General features: G+C 38.5%; 1 long non-coding RNA gene across 2 annotated transcripts in view; it reads right to left on the bottom strand.

Moving 5' to 3' along the window:
- Positions 1-19,719, bottom strand: part of LOC122180249 — a 193,915-nt gene that overhangs the window by 89,767 nt on the left and 84,429 nt on the right. For both annotated transcript variants that reach the window (XR_006178968.1, XR_006178969.1), the window contains exons 3-4: positions 11,607-11,647; positions 9,904-10,025 (exon numbers count right to left, since the gene is read on the bottom strand). This is a non-coding gene — a long non-coding RNA (uncharacterized LOC122180249). The remainder of the gene's footprint in view (positions 1-9,903; positions 10,026-11,606; positions 11,648-19,719) is intronic.

The following is a 19,719-nucleotide window of genomic DNA, read 5'->3' as shown; positions in this document are numbered from 1 at the left end:
AGATAGTGAATACAATTTTATTTTTTCCTTCTAAGCTATGGAAGAATTCAGAGTAGGATCAAAAATTCACAAATGTGATACTGGCCCTCATCCCCATCTGACAGCGATAGGCAAATGAACCATTCCACTCGAAGGCACTCACTAAGACACTCTGCCATCCGTCAATATGTTTCTTGAAACTGCTTTCTGCAGATATGTGTATTTTGGATGGACACACAGTCTCAAACCCAGCAGGAATACTGCCTCTTGCAGATACAGAACATAGCCCACTAGTTATCCCAATGAGGCAAAAGTTTGTTACTAACTTATGGTGCCTTGCTCCTCTGTTCAGAAGCTGTGCCCAGCCCAGCTTGCTTCACAGCCACCTAGGAACCTGCTGGTGCAGGAAGGGGCTGCTCAGCTCAGAGCAGTGCATCAGAGCAAGCGAATGCCTCCCATGGCTCCCAGAGGCTCTGAGAGAGCTGCCTCCTGCCAGGGAATGGTGGTGGAATGAAGGTTTTCGGAATAAAAGAGTGGTGGCCTGGTGTACAGCCTCCCATGGCCCACTTCAAATACTACTTTGAGCCAAGTTCAGCTGGCCCTGAATTCTCATTCTCTCTCCAGATGGTGATTAGTGCCCGCATGTTGGTCTCAAGCCACAAGACAGCATGTTCACAGGAAGGCCTGTAGTGAGACGGTAGAGGTGGAAAAGAAGGAAAGCCAAACATTGCAGAAGGAGCAGACAGCTGAGAGAACAGCATGAAGCTGTGCTTCATGGTCTGAGCAGTGCTGCCCGTACAATTAAGCAGCTTCCAACAAATCTGACCTCTGTTCAACTGACTGCAGAAAGCAGACAAAAAAAGATCCTCCCCAGCAATGACTGCTCTGTTCTGCTACAACAATGCAGAAATCAGATCTACCTTAGGGACTGCTCCACTACTCAAACCTGTTCACCTTTGTACAGCACAGCAGAAGATTTCTCAGTACTTTTGCTCACAATGAACCCAACTGGTAATGTAATTACTAATAGAAGCACCCTGCATGGAGAAATATAATGTACAGGAAGAACCGACCATGGCCAAGATACTGGACTGGCGTGGACAAGGCCAAAGAGTAAGTGAAGGATTATCACTGCTGCTAAATAGCCTGTGTTGGCATCACAGGAAAGGTATTGAGATAACAGATGCAGGTGTTCTGTATTTTGTTTGCACTCTGATCCCATTCATCTTCTGCAATTTCTTTTTTTCCACTTCTAAACTCATCAATCAATTTTTAAACTGCAGCGCAGCTTGACATGATGATACCACTTAAAATGTCCCTTATTAGTCCAACTAGTTTTAATTTAAAGTGCAAGGATAATTCAACCTATGCCTTAATACGTGTAGCATTGACAGAGAAACTAAAGCATAAGACTTTCTCATCATCTAACAGGGAAAATATAGTGCATAGCCTTTTGGATTTACATTCTTTCTGTAAGCTTTAAGGCCTCTGGTCATGAAAATTACCATGACTGAAGTTCAATGAAAAATTAAGTGTAGGAAGTGCAACTTGTAGAGAAGTCCACTTCCTACAAAAGCAAAAGGCAGAATGTAAAAATAGTAAATCCAAGTAAAAATAGCTAACCATACCATCTTCATATTGTAAGTGGAAATCTTTGAAATGCAATATACTTCCTCTTTCCACTATTGTGCCCTTAGCTTTTTTTTTTTGACTGGAAGTGTCAGCCTATTTTTTGCAGGGGTTTGGACGAGGCGAGCTCCAGAGGTCCCCCTACAACTCCTACCATTCTGTCATTCTTCAGCCAAGTGTTGCTATCAATTGCTATGGGTAACTAGAAGAAATTGTCAGCTTGTTTTTATATTAAAAGAAAAAACAAACAAACAAAAAATTCACAACCAACAATCTCTCATCCATCATTTCCATTTTAGTCCACATTGCATCAAAACTGTCACTCATTGAGTAATAAAGAATCAGGAGAAAAGTAACAGATGATGACAGCTGCAAAAGCAGACAAGAGAAAAAAGAGAAAATAGTGAAGCTATGTTAACCTATGAAGACATTAAAAAGCCATGAAGGTCCACCCAGATTTAAAAACTAAAACAAAGCATGATGTAACTAAAGAGAGAACTTGTGATTCATCAAAAAGGCACAAAGAATGGCCCAAGCCAAAATGTTTTAATTTTGCAATTAAATTCTTGAATCAGTGACAGTTTTGAGAATTGGGTAAAAATCAATATTGTATGTACTCAATGCCTTTGATTATAAAGACGTTTTTAACTATACAGATGATTTTAGATTACAGCCAGCACTGGTTGAAACGCTGGGACTGGATTCAAGATTTGTTCAAGTTGAGTGCAACAGAGGTGAAAAATGAGACTTACTAATGTTTACACTTCCTATACTATACTTTCTTTGCCCTTCCTCCAGAGAACAAGACAGGGCTGCTGATAAGCCCTACCTCCCAGTGTCAGGTACATCCAAAGTTGTCTGGTGTTCTATTTAAGGACTCCATCAGCAAACAGCCCCATGCTACCTGCCATCAATCACCAGAAAACAGCACACAAAGGAAGGACAGCTTAGACATTTTAAAAAGGAAAAGGATACTTGGCAATCTTTAAAGCACTGTATGCCACAACAAAATTGAATATTCTTGCTGTACTTTGTATCTAAGAAAAGACAAGTGTCTCAAATAAGGTTAATGCATTTCCTCTAGGAAACCCTTCAAGGACCGGAAAGTTGACTGATAAGCACTGAATATACCCATACTTATGAAGTGCATTTGGTACAGTATGTGATATATATAGTATGATTCAACAAAGCTGGGCTCACTCCAGGATCCAGTATCTGTTTCTATGGATTCAGATTTCAGTTTGTGCAGAGTTCATTTCAAAATACAGTTAGTGCTTTCCTGAATAAACAGGTTTGAATTAGGTCCCTAACTCAGCCTTTATAAATTCAACTATAGCACATAATAGGATTATTTACCACTTTTTATAAAGTGACAAGTGTCTGCTACACAAGTATTCAGGGAATTATACGGTTTGAATGCCTTCAGTTAAAAGGCAGCCTCTAGCCTCCATATTTTTATAAGATCAAAGCTAGTATTCTCTGCTTAGCTCTCATTCAGAAGAAGATGTCAAATCTCAGCCAGAGTTTTTCTGCTCTCAGACTTTAACAGCCACTGATTATCCACTATCACAGCTAAACCTGCTGGAAGCTGTTTGGAAAAATTCTTTTGTAGCATCATTTCCACTTGCTTTCCTCAAAGCACTGTGTAGGATAGCAAAGTAACCCCCAGCTCAGAAGGGAGCCCCAGCCAAGGTTCCCTCATAATTTCCAATTATTATTGGGCGTGATGGGGACGCCCACAATAATTACAGCAGCATGACTCTGCACAGATTTCTGCAGGGATTCTCTGCATGCACAAATCAAAGAGGAGAGACAGGTGAAGTGTGACCCTATGTGTGTAACGATTACCTGGTTTCTACCCCTTTCTCTCCACAGACTCCAGAACCGCAGTACAGCTGTTAGATGGACTAACAGAGGATGTGGAGGGAGAAGGAGGAGGGAGCAGGAAACACATTTTGATCTCCAAAATCCATGCACAGCCTAGCCGTTTGTTTGGGTTTTCTTTTTGAACAAGGGTAAGGAGAAGTGGTGGTATTCACTGTATGTATTCACTGTAAACTTGGCTCAGATGAGTCTCTTGGACCAAGAGATGGCAACAAGCCCTGAGGCCACTGAAGCTAGATTCTCACAACCACAGGCACTAACACAGTACAGATGCCATATTACAACATCTGTTCCACACAGTACTGTAAATCATGCCTTTTAGTAAGGCACACACAAAAATCACAGGAATTTAATGTGCCAGCAGAAGAGGGAAGAGATCAAGGTCCCTGAAACGACACTGGATTATTTAGATAACACCTCAGGTTGATTCAGTGATGCTCATGACTCATTCCACAAGTATTGCAAAAATTGAACCAATCAGTCCAAACCACCCCAAAAAACAGCCATTCCATTCTCAAAGCAAATTTCCTGCTGAGCCTAAATAAGGCAATGGCAATCAGTCTAAACAAAAGCATGCCAGAAGCACACCAAGTGGATGCTTGAGTATTCGGTGGATTCAGGATGTCTAGTCACACATATATTCCGACTGTAATTCCTCTCTAATTGCAACCAGTCTAGCTGATTCAGGGGTAGGAAACAGGAAAAAAGAAAAAAAAAGCAAAACAAAAAACCCACAACACAGAACAAATAAGCCTCAAGTCATTCACTAACTGCAACCATGCTATCATGGGGAAAGAAGGAAAAGGGGCAGGAAAAAGTGCTGGTGGTGCACAGAAAAACTTCATGAAGCTCTGATGCCCTGGAGTAATACAGCACAAATCTACAAAAATAAACAAACAAAAAACAGTCACACAGGCTCCTTGCAAAGAAGTAAAACCTTCTCCTTGATAGATCTATGGGGAAGAAAAAAAAAAGCTAAAAAAGTTAGATAATCAAGGACCCATAACATAAATGAAATTGCTTATGTCAGACGTGCTTTCTTATCTGAATGTCTATAAGACGATCAAAGCACATTTAAAACACTTGTCTTCACCATACTATTCAGGAGGCCATTCTCAACTGGCTCCAAGTCATGCATCTTTTCAATATTTTTTTAGGATTCTGTCCAGAGTCATAATTGCAATTATTTTAGAAGTTTGTTTGGCTAATAAATATTTTATCATTTTTAAATGCCTTGGAACTTGAAATCTGTCTCAATTCCATTTGCAAAAGCACAAGGAAGAAATAAAATAGACTAGTGCAAGTTAGACAAAATTAATTCCATCTTGGGGCCTTGGTAGCAAAATAAACCAAAGACGGCTGAATCTTCAGATTAAACTGTCATTACAGCTCCCCACAGCTCATATATTATTCTCACTAAAAAACCCACAAGTTCCTGAAATTTCCTAATGTATTTGCAAATAGAACAAAAAGTATTGATGCCATTTCACGTAGTCATATTAATACCGAATATAGCATATTGATTTTAATTTCTTGAAAAACATAAAGTAAATGGATTTTTCTAATCATACATCACAGATACGTACTATCCACAACAACTTTAGAAATCAATGAAAAATCAGCTACAGTCTGATCTACATGCAGTAAAGGTTGTGACAAATATTAAAAAAATGATACTCCTGCCTTCATAGATTGCATTTAGACAGATACATAAAGTATGTTTTTTGGTATAAACTGGTACAGCATCAAAATAGGTTAAAATTAATCTATTTTTAATGCTGCTGCTGAAAATAAAGGCCTCTGGCTCCCCTGCCTGCACATTCCCACCGCTGGCAACAGCGAAGTAACTCTGGGATTGGAAAACTGAACTGGCTGATAAACAGTTCAGAAGGAAGGAAAAAAATCCAAACCTAAACAGTAACAGAGCGATTAATTTTTGGTGAAACAAGCCTCCTGATCCAGCTGAGCACACCAGTGCTACTCCCAGTATAGACATCTCTTTCAGTGACTGCATGAACCTAGGCTAGCATATTTCTGCAATGAACATGGCCAGAACAACCTCCATAAGTATATGGCTGCAACCATATGAAACTTATGTCCTAGGTAAGCAAAAAAGGTTTACAATGGTGGGCGGAAAGAAAATGTTTATCCATGTGGGCGAGACTAATTATTACACTGTTTGGAATGCAGCCTCTACCAGTTTACTCAGCACTAGACTATGCAAGGTTTGATGAAATTTGTATCAGGACAGAAAAAAACTAAACCTGTATTAATATCAGGCATTAGTAACAATGTACACATCTGCCCTCAAACCAGTATTTCGTGCTTTATTTGCAGAACAGATGCTGCTTTGCTCCAAGAAGAGAGACTCAGATACATCATATAGCTGCACTAAGGACAAGACACTAACATTCTGGGGCTGGCTTTTCCACCCTCCCCTAGAAGGTTTTCTTCATTTTGTCATTAAAACCTCTCTCATTTTTAAGCGACATAAGTTTTATATGATTGCAGCCATGTACTTATGGAGGTTGTTCTGGCCATGTTCATTGCAGAAATACAGTGCTACCTTGCTCACTTTGAAGGTAATTCTAGGCATGACTGCAGTTGCAGCATCCACACACAAATTTCAAGCATTTTACAATACTATGGCCACAGAAGTTTTTATGAACAATTTGCCTGAACTTGTGACTGGTAAACAATTCCCTCATTGTGATTATTTTTCATCTACCTTAGAGTAATTCTTCTCAACTGCTTATCTAACAGAAGAGAATATTTATCTTCTTGGAAGGAGCCGATTTCAGTTACTGCGAAGGTCAAAGTTGAAAAACTGAAGGGATACTGAAGCAATATGACCATTTCTCTCCCACACAAGTTGATTATCCTTCATTTACCATCGGGCTCCTGTGAAATCGACCCACGAGGACACTGAGATCTTTCTGCCTTAGTTCAATTCCATTGAACATGGGTATCAAAGTCACTATCTCAGTAATAAAAAAAAAATCTATTCTAGCCCTTGGAATACTAGAAGCTGTATTTACATTCCTATTTTTCAGCATTTCAGCTTTCTTATTTCATTAAAACATCATGCAAGGGAATAATTAAAAAAAAAAACCTATTTCCCCTGTGAAATTATGTCCATTAATCCAAGCTCTTGCAACGTGGCCTGTAAGCTTTGAGCCTAGAGACCTCTTTCTTGCTAAGAGCATGGGAGCTGAGAACACACACTGGTCAGCATTGAACAACGTTAACTGTACTTAGTAGTGTAAAGACAGAAATGGTCAAAGTCTCTGTTCAGATCAGAATTAAGGAAAAAGATAAAAATTCTGAGGAGAGTCAGACTTTCAATATCCACATCTGTTTAATAGTCCCAGTGTAAAGAAAAGGTGCAGTGTTAATGATGACTGACACATTTCCCCAGCCTCCCTGCGTGTAAATATTGACAAATTTCTGAAATTAACCATCCAAGGAACTGTTTGTGGGTCCTTTGCCCTTCTTTCCTGCTCTTTTTATTTATTTATTTAATTAATTTTTTAAAGGAAGCAAAATATGCCTGTATCAACTTCTGTTGCAAGTCCAGTTGAGTCAGAGAAATTACATCAGGGATTAATTTGCCTAAGTGTGTCTGACCATGTTTTGAGTAATTCTTAACGAATGAGTTTTCTTAACTGCTCAGATAAACTTCTGCAGTTTCAGGGGCCTAAAAGCATATGATTTTAGGTGTCATGACCATAGGGTGCTGCAACTGGCTAAAAACCGAGGTAGAGCTAATTAGGTTGGGGATAGGATTAAATTTAATCTTCAACTAAAGAATTCTCTTGGCTACAGAAATCAGAGCTCATTCACCAAGGAAAACGCAAGGCCTTCCATTTCGCAAAAGCTTTTTTGCAGTGGTATTAGATAATAGGTTGGCATCAATTCCCCTAAGATAAACAATTAGAAATATTTCAGAACTTTAAATAATTAAACAACATGAAGCAAGCAGCAATTCAAGTACGCCAACTGTGTAACACAAGGGACAGATGGAGAACAGAGATTTCAGGTGGAGATTTGTCTATGGAAGTATTAGAAATACCCGCAATTCATAAGCATGAAATCAGAATCATGAAGGGACGGATAAAAAATACCAAGAGGGAATGTTATATGCACAAGTGGTTTTTTTGTTCTTGTTTTGCTTTGTTTTTTTTTTGTTTTTTTTTCCAGCATGAAATACATATTTTTACTTGCAAACTGCATTGACATGCAAGAAACAGCATTCCTATAAAAACCACCCAGTTAATTACGTTTGTATTTCTAGCATATAGCACAGTGACAAAATGAACAGTGACTCCCACAAGTGCTGGCATACAGAAGAATGCCTAGCCTCAGGGTTGATGTGTTAGGCCCTTTCAGTGCTAAGTGACAGTAATGTATAAGAGTCACATTCTCATATCCATTAGGATAAAAATGTCAGAAATAAATCAACTGATTTGAAAACCTTTTTTATAGTAGGAAAACAGCACAGTTGGGTCCTGGAAATGGACTTTGAAGTTGCACTTAGGAAGCTGAAAAGTGATGAATAAGCCAGCAAAATAATTTCTAAAAGGTAAAAAGAGGAAAATCCACTGCCTAGACAATCAAATGGTGACCTGTATGTTTTGCAATGCTTTCCATTACGCCATGTTAATAAAGTTCATTCTGCATTCTCACAACAGTCTTTTTCATTACATATCTTCTCAAAGATAAGAGAGACTTGCACATGAACTGTTCTTGTTAAAGCGTTTAACGTGCCAATTAAAACAGTATGAATAACAGAACATTCTGTAACTCAAAGTGACTGAAATCCCAAATGACTGTGTGACTTCAAATTCTGATTCTCTGGTTCTTGCTTTTTTTTTTTCCCCCTACACTATTCTTCCTTCTTCTCTGCAATCCTTTCCTGCTCTAAATTTAATTTAAAACCAGTCTGCCAACCTTCTGTATCATATAAATTGTCAATAAGGTTTTTCTTACTGCAAATCAGTGTGTCAGATGAAACTCTTCAAGAAAAAAAATGTCTGTTGGTATTTAGAAGAGTACTAAATATATGTGGCCACGTGACAAGCATGCAGTATTGTAGAGGCATCAAAGAACTATTTTGTTGATTCTTACATAATTATCAGCCGTAAAAAAATAAATAGTCAATTGCTGACAATACACTATTCAGCACTCTCAGTCCCATAACCCAGTGGATTGTAGATGAATTGTAATAAAAAAGGGTATAGAATTCAATCATGAGATGAATGAATTAGGACCCTTCACCCAGAGTGTGTGGAATAAACTCAGCAAGCAGTTACTGGGACAAAAAGTATTCTCTTGTTCTTTGGGAAGAAACGCCTAATAAAGGTTTATCTGAAGCAGTAAAGATGATCTACCTAGATGCTCAAGTCTTCCAGAGCATTTTATGATAGACGACATCTGTAAAGACTGAAGGGAGAACATTACCACAATTCCCTGCTGAGGATATTAATGAGATAAGTAAAATAATAAAATAAAACCAGGACCAACTATGCTATGCTACTACAATTACAAATATTCTTGTATCCTTGAAGCAGGAATTAATTCCAATATTTTTCCCTAATATATTAAAAACAGGAAGCCAGACTTTGCAATTAATCTGTTTCCATAGTTCAGCATAACATGCTACATCTACTTGTCATCTGTCATCTTTTTTCCTCTTCTTTACTGTGGAAACTTTTGTTTCCACAAAAACTATTTTAGTTTTTCTTTAGAGAAGACTATTTTGTCTTCTCTTTTCTGAATAATTCTGCCATCCTATTACACCTTCCTTACTGTGACCCATAACTGCATCCTTCCACCTGCCTTTATAGTTGTATGCTTCCTATAAGGACTCCAATTCTTGAATCAAACACAGCACCTCTCAGCATCTCCAGCTACAGAAAGTGCTCTCATTCATCATATTTCCCATTCTTTCTGCCTCTCTGGTTACCACCTCAGTGCCAGGTATCTGTAGTGAGGCCAGAGCCTTTCTTCAAATTGCCAGCTTTACTAGCATCGCAAGCCACTCTGATAAAGACCATGATTCATTTCCGACCTTTAGAATAGGTGTTGAGGAAGAAACCATGACAATTACAGTCCCAATGCTACAATTCAAGACTAATTTAAGAAATGAAAATGGGGGAAACGTATTTGTTTTTAAATCGCAATTAATTATTACCTTAATAGTTTGCAAAATGGCCTTCTTAGAACTTATAGCCTGGCTCTGCACCAAACCATACAATAATGAATACCAGAGAGTTTGAGTAACAAAGTAAAACTGAGAAAGGCAAAAATTGTTGAAGAAGTCCTCCATACAAATATTAACAGGACTGAAATGTAACAAGTATACAGACACCAAAGAAAACCTTCAAACAGAATAAGAAATGATTTGCTAACCTTTACTCTGAGTCTTATTTTTGTTGCTGTCTTTCTGAAAGAAGTCCATACTACAGCTCCATTCTGCGCTCTGTTTGTGTGGGAAGAGAGAGACGAGTTCCTCTCATCGACAAGAAATGCCACTGCAATACCAGAACAAGAATAGCTGAGTATTCATACAGATCCATATATCTAGACAGACCATTACTGAAAACAATGAATCAACCTTCAAAATGCAAGTAAGTATTTAGAATGTAAGGGCTCCACACTGATCATTTAAACTATCTTTGCTAACAAAACTGTGAGCAATACAAATGTGTAGCTTGTCCTGCCAATGGTTTGCCTGAGTCGTGATTCCTCTCATCTGAGGGTAGGCACCTTCCACATACAATAAAAACAAGTGTCACACCAGTCACGCAGTGTGACTATAAATCTGGTGGAAACTATTAGTCCATATGAATGGTGAATTATTTAACACTGGTAAGCTGAATTTTATCATCTCTTGGTTTCATTTATTGCTTCTCAGTAAAGAGAAGTTGGCTGTCATTTAAGGCTCTTCAAAGGAGCAAGAATAAATGCTGAAATGCTATTGCCTTCTGCCTGTTGCTAGGATTACCAGCAAAAGGCAGCAGCCATCAACTGTCCAATAATTCAGGAAGAATTGCGGAAGAGTCAGTAAAGTTCTAGAAATTTCAATTAAAGGCTAAAGAAAATTTTCTTCTTTGTCCAAACTTCTCCAAAACTAAACTCACTACTACCCTCACAATTTTCACTGTTTGAACATGAAAGTCAGTAAACCACATGTCAAATGTCATGTACATCACTAGCATATTCTGGAAAGTATATTCTAGAAAGCACTCAGTGATATTGTTGCGATGAGTACTGTATAAAAAATAACATGCAATATCACTTACTTTTAAATAAATGCTAAGCAAGTAAAGGCTTGCATGAAGAGGATTTTCTTGTTGGTTTGTTTTTTTTTCTTTCTTTCTTTTTTCTTTTTTATCCCCAGAAAGAAGCAATAAATGATAAAAACAAATGAGATGAAAATGAACTAGCATTTTCTAGTACGGAGAGCTGCCTTTTTTCTTGATCTCCTAGAGTTACATAGGTCACTGTTCAGTAAAGAGCAACTTCTGGTAGAAGTGCTAAGCACCAGTAAGTTCCTGTAAGAGATTGATGCACTACTCTCCACCCTTTTGTTCACACAGGAATAAGGAGGCAGTGATTGGGGGAAATTGATTCCATATTCACCAATAATGGTTTTCAGAATATGGGCACCAAGAAAACATTTAATAGCATGAATGTAGGCTTAGATATGTTAGCTTGGGACAGCAAATACCAGGATGAATTAACGTTATATGCAAAAGGCCTTTTTTTTGTTCGGTTTCTTTGATAGCATATAGCAAGACTTCTCTGAAGAAAGACTGTCTACAAGCAGTGACCATGCATACTTTGCAGCTACCTGAATTCACAGCAAGTAAATTCACAGAATATTTACAGAGATGTAAATGAGCAAAACAAACAAACAAACAAACAAACAAACAAAACAACCCAGCAAAAAAAAAACAACATTAGAGAGAACATCATAATATTAGTAAAGTCACATCAGTATAAATGGTTCCCAAGCCTGATAAAAATATAACATCTAAATTAAGCAACCTTATTGGTGAATCTGAAAGGAGTGCAAGCAAAAATTGATAAAAAAAGATCTTAAATGATACCTTAGTGAAGTTGCAGCAAGATACCTTGTCTCTTCAGATACCTGTAAAAGTAAAAATCATAAAAGATTTGAAACTAGCATTTCAAATGGTAACTAAATCTATGAGTAACTGTCTATGCAATAGAAATAAATTCACACAAGAAAGAAATAAAGAAAAGAAACAAGAAGCCCATCAAGACAAGGCATCAAGACATACAACAGAAGCTGGCTGCAAAGCTGTTTTGTAGGGATTCAACAATCAACTGTAAATAAGAAATAAATAAATTAATAAATAATAATAAATAATTATATAATAAATAATAATTAATAAATAATAAATAAGAAATATTAGCCTAGCGCTAAAATAACAGTAAATTGGTCCTAATTACGTGTAGACAAGTAGTAATTGCATCTGGCCAAGCCCAAGGGACATACATGTTTCTAAAACTAAGGAACATAAAATAGCAGAAAGGTAAACATTTTTTCCTGATTAGGGTAATGGCCAATAAATCTAAATGGCTTTCATAAATATCTTTTTGTTGTGAAAGGAAAGTGGAGTTCTAAACACGAGTCAAATATAGTCACAGTTGTCATTGCTTCTTTGTTTAATCATCTCTTCCAGCCTTACAACAATATTCTTTTGAGTTTTCTAAATAAACACTTCTATTTGCTTTTACCCATCATTGGCTTTGTAAGTTTTGCTTTACAAAATAAAAGGCAATGACTGATCGTAATCAGCTTATAGACAAGCTCATCCCATCCCATTCCTTCTGAAAGAAGAAGAGGCTGGTACGTTCCTTCTAGAAAACCATTGGTACCACTGCACTAACGCAACTAGCTGCAGAGAAAGAACCTGCTCTCCCAGGAGCTGCATTGGCTGCTGAGAGCCAGGGAAGAACCCAAGGCAGTTGCAAGGCTACTTCGACTGGAGCTCAGGAGGCACTGACCAAAACAGTTCAATTGCACTACTGAGTGGTGATTGTAAGCAGCGTTCCTCAAAAGCTGGTACGGGGCTGGTACTGACTAACGCCTTCAGCAACAACCTGGACAACAGGCAGGTGTGCCTCCAGGTGACAGCAATCTGGAGGCAGTTTTTCACATACAGGAAGGCTACAGTCATTTAGAAGGACCCCAGACACAGGTCCCTCCCTATCAGCAACATACTGGATAAAATTCTTTGCAGATAGGTCCCATGACAAGATGTTTTCGCTGGCCCCTGCTGGTATAATTTCCTTCCCACACACCCTGAACCCGTGGACATTAATCCCATGGATGTTTGTAACGTAATTTAAAAAAAAACTCTTCAGCCACAGTAGGTAAAGAAACTAGTGACATAGTTGCCAGGGACAAAATCCTGAACCATTTCACAGCAGAGATAAAGTTTCAGGTAGAAGGAAGAGAAGAAAACCATATCACAGACAGCATTAATCCAGTAGGACATTCCCCTGGAACAGGCTGAGCGCTAGAAATTCCAGACTCGGGCATAATTTCAGAAAGTGGAGAAGATAAGAGCAGTGAATGGACAGGTCCTTAGTTTTGATTTCTTGCTGGCAGCAAAAAAGGATTCAAAAGACCGTGCTTCTCAAATCCAAGAAATCACAGGAACACATGAAGGATTACAACATTTACACTGCCAAGGCCAGCGGATGAAACAAGTCCCGTCCATTTCAACGGTAAAGCATTTTAAAGGACAGATAAAGTTTCTCCCTGCGCAGCCTCAACTGCCAATGGCTAGCTTTACACATGTGCCCTCATTCGCTCTAATCCCATTTATCATTCTATTCTCTTTAAGAAAATCAGCTTGGAAACAATTAGTCTGTTCACAAAGAACTTCAAAAAATATCAGACTCTCTGCACAATAATAAACAGTATCTCTCAGTGAGGCCACCATCCATTAATGCCAATGTAATAACTGCCAAAAAACAATTTTTTTTTTTCCAGTTGACAACGTCGAAGAAGAAAGCCAGACAATGAAAGGGGTAGTTTCACAACAAAAACCACAAATGAACTTTATAATTTACCAGAATCAAGCTGCTGAAAGCTGCAGTTTACTGTTTCAATCATGAGCTGGTTAAAACAATTAAACCAGACTCAACAGCAGATGCTGAAAACGCACACACAAATCCAGACCAACAGCTGCTGCCTGCCTTATTTATCTGTGGGGATCACTACCACTCTCTACATACTTCTCTCCCTGGTCACACTTCTCTGCACCCATCAAGCCACAAACATCTCAAAGCTGATAAAGCCTAACTATAACAAGCAAGCTCTCAACACCATATTTACGTCCTAGATTTAACGTAAACAGCAACAGACAAAGTGCAGCTGACCCAAGAGACTTCTAGGAACCCCTCCGGTTTGCAGAAACATTACAACACATTAGTTTAGCCAAAGGTGGAAGCACTGCTAGTGTTTAATTCATCAAAACAGATCTCAAATACGATAGTTGAATGGCTGGGTTAAGTGTGTTGTCAATGCTCTCAAGCTGACAAAAGGAACCAGCTGAAGCCTTGAAGTTGTTTACTGTTACAAGAGAAAAAATCTAGATGCTATGGGAGACAAACTGTCACAACAACAGAGGGACTAAGAAGTTCAGATGCTAAAAATCTTTGCAGGAGTCTTTTGACTACAGTTCAGAACGATCCAGCAAATTCTGCGCAGAGACCAAAGTAAATCCATAAACTTACCCAATAATCTACGCAGCGGGTACATCAGAAACTAAGAGGTATCATTGGAAAAAGAAGGAAGGACAATGTTACCGAGAAGACATATGCGGAAAACATTAAAGTCATCTCATGCCAAACTGAGCAGACAATGCAGTTCTCCATTCATTTAAGGTATATGTACACCGGGTCACAGTGCCTGTGTGAGGCCCAGGAAATGATGAAGACAAGAACAATCTGGATTTTCTCATGTGTATTGACAGATTGCCTTCACTGTGACTCCAGGACTTAGATCAATGCTACCATTCTCAAATCCTATGCAAATCAAAGAGAAAGTTCAAACACCTTTAAAAGGGTTAAAAGGTAAAAGCTACCCTTCCAAATTTCTCTGGATGCTCTCCACTTGGTGCTTGGATATGGAGCAGAAACAGTATCAAGGGAAAACATGTTCAGTAAAGCCAGCAGGGAAAGCTTCCAGCTTCAAAAGAGAAACCTGGACTTTGTGCAGATCCCACAGCCGCTCAGTAAGCATACGCTGTATCTTTGGTTTTGGGTTCTGTGGTAGGATTACAAACACTGCAAACACTAGCAGGTTAAACTGGAGTATAAATTATTTCCTGACTGGTCTTTAAGCTTAGGACTTCCCTTGGAAAGCAAAGCTTCATCTGAGCTTGATTGCAAGGGCAATGGAGATGCATTCTAGGTCATTTCAAACAAAAAACAAAGCTGCTCTCCTGAATGGATCTTATGATAATTCTACAGAGAGTGACATTGATTTTTTTATTTTATTTTTTTAAGTACTGCCTGGAAAGGAAAAGGAGATGTTTTATTTATTTTTCTTACGGGAAACTCTATCTGGTCTGTATTTTAGTTCAATTTCAAATCATCATCACAAAGTAGACTGCCGCATCTCCATATGAATCAGCAATGAAGCCAGTTAACGTTGGAAGAAGTTGAAGTCTGAGAAACAGCATTGAAAATGAATAAAAGATTCAGCATTCTCAGTGCACGTTAGGGAAATACATAGAAGCCATCCAACAACGTTCTTGCCATAAAGACATGACCCAAATTACACAAATGCCTTCCTTAAGTTGGTCGTCTCACTCTATGAGAAGCAAACTCAGCAACAAAAAAATGCACAGATTATAATTTACAGGAAGAAGTTTTGTTCCAAGAATTCAGATAAGCAATGTGATACTCAAGCCTACAAAAGGACACAGAGATTTACAGTTTCAAATAAGTCCCTAAGACATATTGAAGTTGCTTTTTTTTTTTTTTTTTACATAATCCTTTTTAAAATCCATGCCACTAGAATATTCTCACACTGTTGCAGAAACGTGCGAAAGCAGAGATTGTTAAAAATCACACTGAGCAAGTACATGTAATCAGCACTGAAGACTTGATTCTTGGGGTAGTTCTCAAGCACATTACAAGCCAGCATTCTCCTTCTGCATGCCACTATTCTACAAAAATTCTTGTTGCTATGATGATCAGTGGAAGACTAAAGTTCTACCAGTCCGAGAGCAGACAATTCTTACAGATCACTGTTATTCTAAAAAAGCTGTCAATTTCTCACATATCATTTAATATCTGAAGCAATTTAATTGCTGTAGACAGATAAACTGAGTCCTCTTCTTGAAGCACTCAGTGGTTTTCACAACAAAGGGAGGAAATCCATATGGCCACTTCTTTCTATGTCCCTTTTCCCATAGCAAACCCTTACTACCTGATAATAGAAATGACACAATCGCTCTCTAAGGAGAGGGGAGTAGCCTTTGACATTGGTAGAGCACAGAGAAGACAGTAGCTCTGCTCCACTAAACAGGATGGAAAACGATGCCACATGATCTTTTCCTTGGTTTCTTTCATAACACGCTTCTTTTTTGTGGGGAGTAATGGAGAGAGAGAGAAAAGGAGTGAAAATTTGTTCTTCAGGAGCAAAACACAGGACCAATTACATCAAGTACGGTCACGAGGGCACCACATACTCAATTGGCCTCAAGTAATACAAACAAGTGGCACAGATTCAATACTTTATCTAACAGTGACAATATGGCAATCTGAATTTAACTATTGAATGATTATCTATATGCTTCCCTGGTATATGTCAAGACAGAGCACAGACTTAATTTCAAAGAGCACACAGAAAGATCACCAAGCAGTAACACCCACAAACAACTGTATGAAACCAGGTGAACACAATTCCTTTGCTTGGTGCAGTATTCATTGTAAACAAACCCTTTTCACGAACACCAATGGCGTCCCAGCTTGTAGCAGGAACGATGTGGTGAGCAGGACTAGAGAAGTAATCCTGCCCCTGTACTCAGCACTGATGAGGTCCCACCTCAAGAACTGTGCTCAGCTTTGGACACCTCAATACAGAAAGGACATTGAGGTGCTGGAGCAAGTCCAAAGTAGGGCAACAAGGCTTGTAAGAAGAGCTTGGAGAATATGGCCTATGAGGATAGACTGAAGGAACTACTGAAGGAACTGGGGCTGTTCACCCTGGGGAAAAGGAGGATGAGGGGAGTCTCCGCTTGCTGGTGACAGGACAAGGGGAAATGGCCTCACGTTGTGCCAGGGGAGGTTTTGTTTAGATATCAGGAAAAATCTCTTTAGAGAAAGGGTTGTTAAGCACTCGAATAGGCTCCCCAGGGAGGTGCTTGAATCACCATCCCTGCATGTGTTTAAAAACTGTTTGGATGTGGTGCTCAGGGACATCATTTAGCAGAAGGTTGTTAGAGTTAGGGTAGTATGGTTGTGGTTGGACTCAAGGAACTTTAAGGTCTTTCCCAACCTGAGCAATTCTATGTTTCTATGAATATATGATCTGATTTTTCAGAAATTGTCTGTATCTGAATTACAAAAATAATTGGCACAGCAAGTGCTGGCTTCGGCATAATTTACCCTCAGGTACCTCAGTAATGGCCCTCTGTGGGTTGAGGGCCACAAATGTAGAAAGAATCAATGTCCATATATGAATAGTGAAAATATCATTTGAATAAAACGTTTTCCATGCTAATCTACTTAGTTCAGGTATATGTAAGGAATGACCAGCCTGCTAAACCAGAGAACACTAAGCACCTCCCCAGTAAAAGACATTTCTGAAATTGCACCGCTCTTTGACAGAACTAAGCGGCAACTGGTTAGCAGCCTGACAAGTTCCACTGTTCCCATGCCATTCAAGCAGAGCAGTTTTTTTTCCTTACACTGAGCTCATGCCATGCATTTGTTCGCCTCCATTTAACGTCATAAGTAATTTAGATAAACTGCTCAGTGCTGGTTGTAAATTGAATGTATACCTACTTCTCAACTCTTTGTGTTACATTTGCCTTGTATCTTTCAATATCGCAGGAGAATAATCTGCTAATACATGGCTGACTGAGTGCATGTGGAAAAAAAGACAAAAATCCAAAAGTATCATCTATCATCCAGGTATGATTTCTCCTTGCATAAAGCTAACAGAATCAAAAGCTGCTATTGACACTGAGCTGAAAATACAAACAGCAGCAAAGGACATAAATGCAGATAAATGTTCTTTTTCTGAGCTCAGAAGAGCTCCATATGATCTCACTCTTAAATCCTTTCATTGATTACACTGTCTAGTAGAAGCCAGCATTTCAGCAGAAGCTAAATCTTTCTTGTTGCAAGTGAGGCCAGCTTTCCTCTTCCCCAGCCCCATTACCTTGCAACCAAAGTGCTTATCCCATTGTCGATATGGAACCTACATCCAAGCACACACTGCACTACAACAGCAATGGCTACAACTTGTACCTGCGCTTGCACATGCGGTTTCTCATAACTCAAACACTTGACTTTTGAAAGTAGTATACTGATCAATTGATTACTATCTCCTTCTAGATCTAGATCAGCTGCTATTTTAAGGTTTAGCTGTACGACTTCATCTCCTGATACAGTGAAATCATCATTTAGTCTTCTTTTACTCATACTTTGTACAGGTCAAAAAAGTATTTGCTAGGCTTCATTTTCTTTAAAATTACTGAGATTCCTCTGGCACAGTAGGTAAGATACACCTTCTAAGAGAGCAACAACACTTACTTGCAATTGGAAAAACATTCCTCTACCCTCGTACTCATTTTTAAGTGGAGAACAGTGCGACTGTGTTAAGGGCAAATGTAGAATCTTCCTCAGCATTACTCGATATGGAAAGAACTGATGAAAACTTTTAGAATCAGAAACGCTTATTAGAGCTCTCAGCTGTAGACACTGTGATGTTCATGGTTATAAAGCAAACTTCTCTGAAGTCAATGCCAGTATTTATTTCTATGACACGGAACTGACTTCCCATGTCTGCACCAGAGCAGTAACATATCTGTTGAGTACTGCTGAAGGAATACGGCAGAGAAGTGTGCAGTGCTCTTGCTTAACAGTCATTTGAAATGAGTATGAAGAGACACCATTACAAATCAGCTGGCCCTACTACAAACAAGGTTTTATTCAATGTGCAGTTCCTGCAAAGTAGCATGCAGTACGATAAACAGACAACTGATCCAAAACAAAATAACTGCAGAATTCGGGAGAAGACAGTGCCTATTCTCTGGAATCTGTCTCATCAGTCTGGAAAGAAAAGTAATTTTATTATTCATTTAAAAGTATTATAGAAGCAATTAAATCTCATTCACTTCGGTGCTTGCCAGTGTCAGTTCTTCCCTATTGCAGACAGCAGCACTTCAGCCTGTGACATTCAAGGTCATACAGTATTCAACCTACAAACATATTGGCACAAAGAAGGTAGTAGATGTTGTCAACAACAGTGACATCTATCTGAAACACAGCATCTTTTTATTTATTATGTCATATTAATTAGCAATTTCAAATCCAAATGATTTTTCAATCTGTCACAATGCAAAACAAAGCTTATCAACTAATTTCTCAGTTAGGGAAAAATTACTCTCATCAGTGAGTTGCTTACACATTTGATATAAACTAACTTAAGTACTGCTGTTCGATTAAAAACAAAGAATACAAGACATACAAATGAAAAAACCTGCTTTGAATAGAGAACATGTGCTTGTACTGTACAGCATTGTGGAATCTGGACAGAACACAGCCATCTTGGCATTAGAGCATCTGCCACAGCTGAATTCCAGCTGGTTGCTACATAGTCACTTTCTTGAGTAGCCACAGTTTTAATGTAAATCTATGTTCATTTTAATGTCAGTGTTTTAATGTACATTCAGTACTTTCTGGTCCCATACTTCAGGTGCCCATGGAGATCAAAGTAAATCTATCTCAATCCTTCTTCAGTCTTTTTGACACTGTGAGATCAGGGACAGTATGAATTCAGACCAACGATAAGCAATCGCTCTGAGGTGCTGCAAAACAATTTCAATAATTACAGCTCACAGAAGCTAGTAAATTTATCCCATCTCTTTTGAGTGCCCTTGATGAACTTCAACTTCTGTTTTCACTTTAAATAGCTTTTATTACAGATATCTATTTTTTTCAATT

Source organism: Lagopus leucura, unplaced genomic scaffold, assembly GCF_019238085.1.
Source record: "Lagopus leucura isolate 7727_CA_CO unplaced genomic scaffold, USGS_WTPT01 Super-Scaffold_100004, whole genome shotgun sequence".
Classification (NCBI taxonomy): Eukaryota; Metazoa; Chordata; class Aves; order Galliformes; family Phasianidae; genus Lagopus; species Lagopus leucura.
The sequence above is the reverse complement of the archived record's forward strand: the minus strand, read 5'-3'. Positions and strand labels throughout refer to the sequence as shown.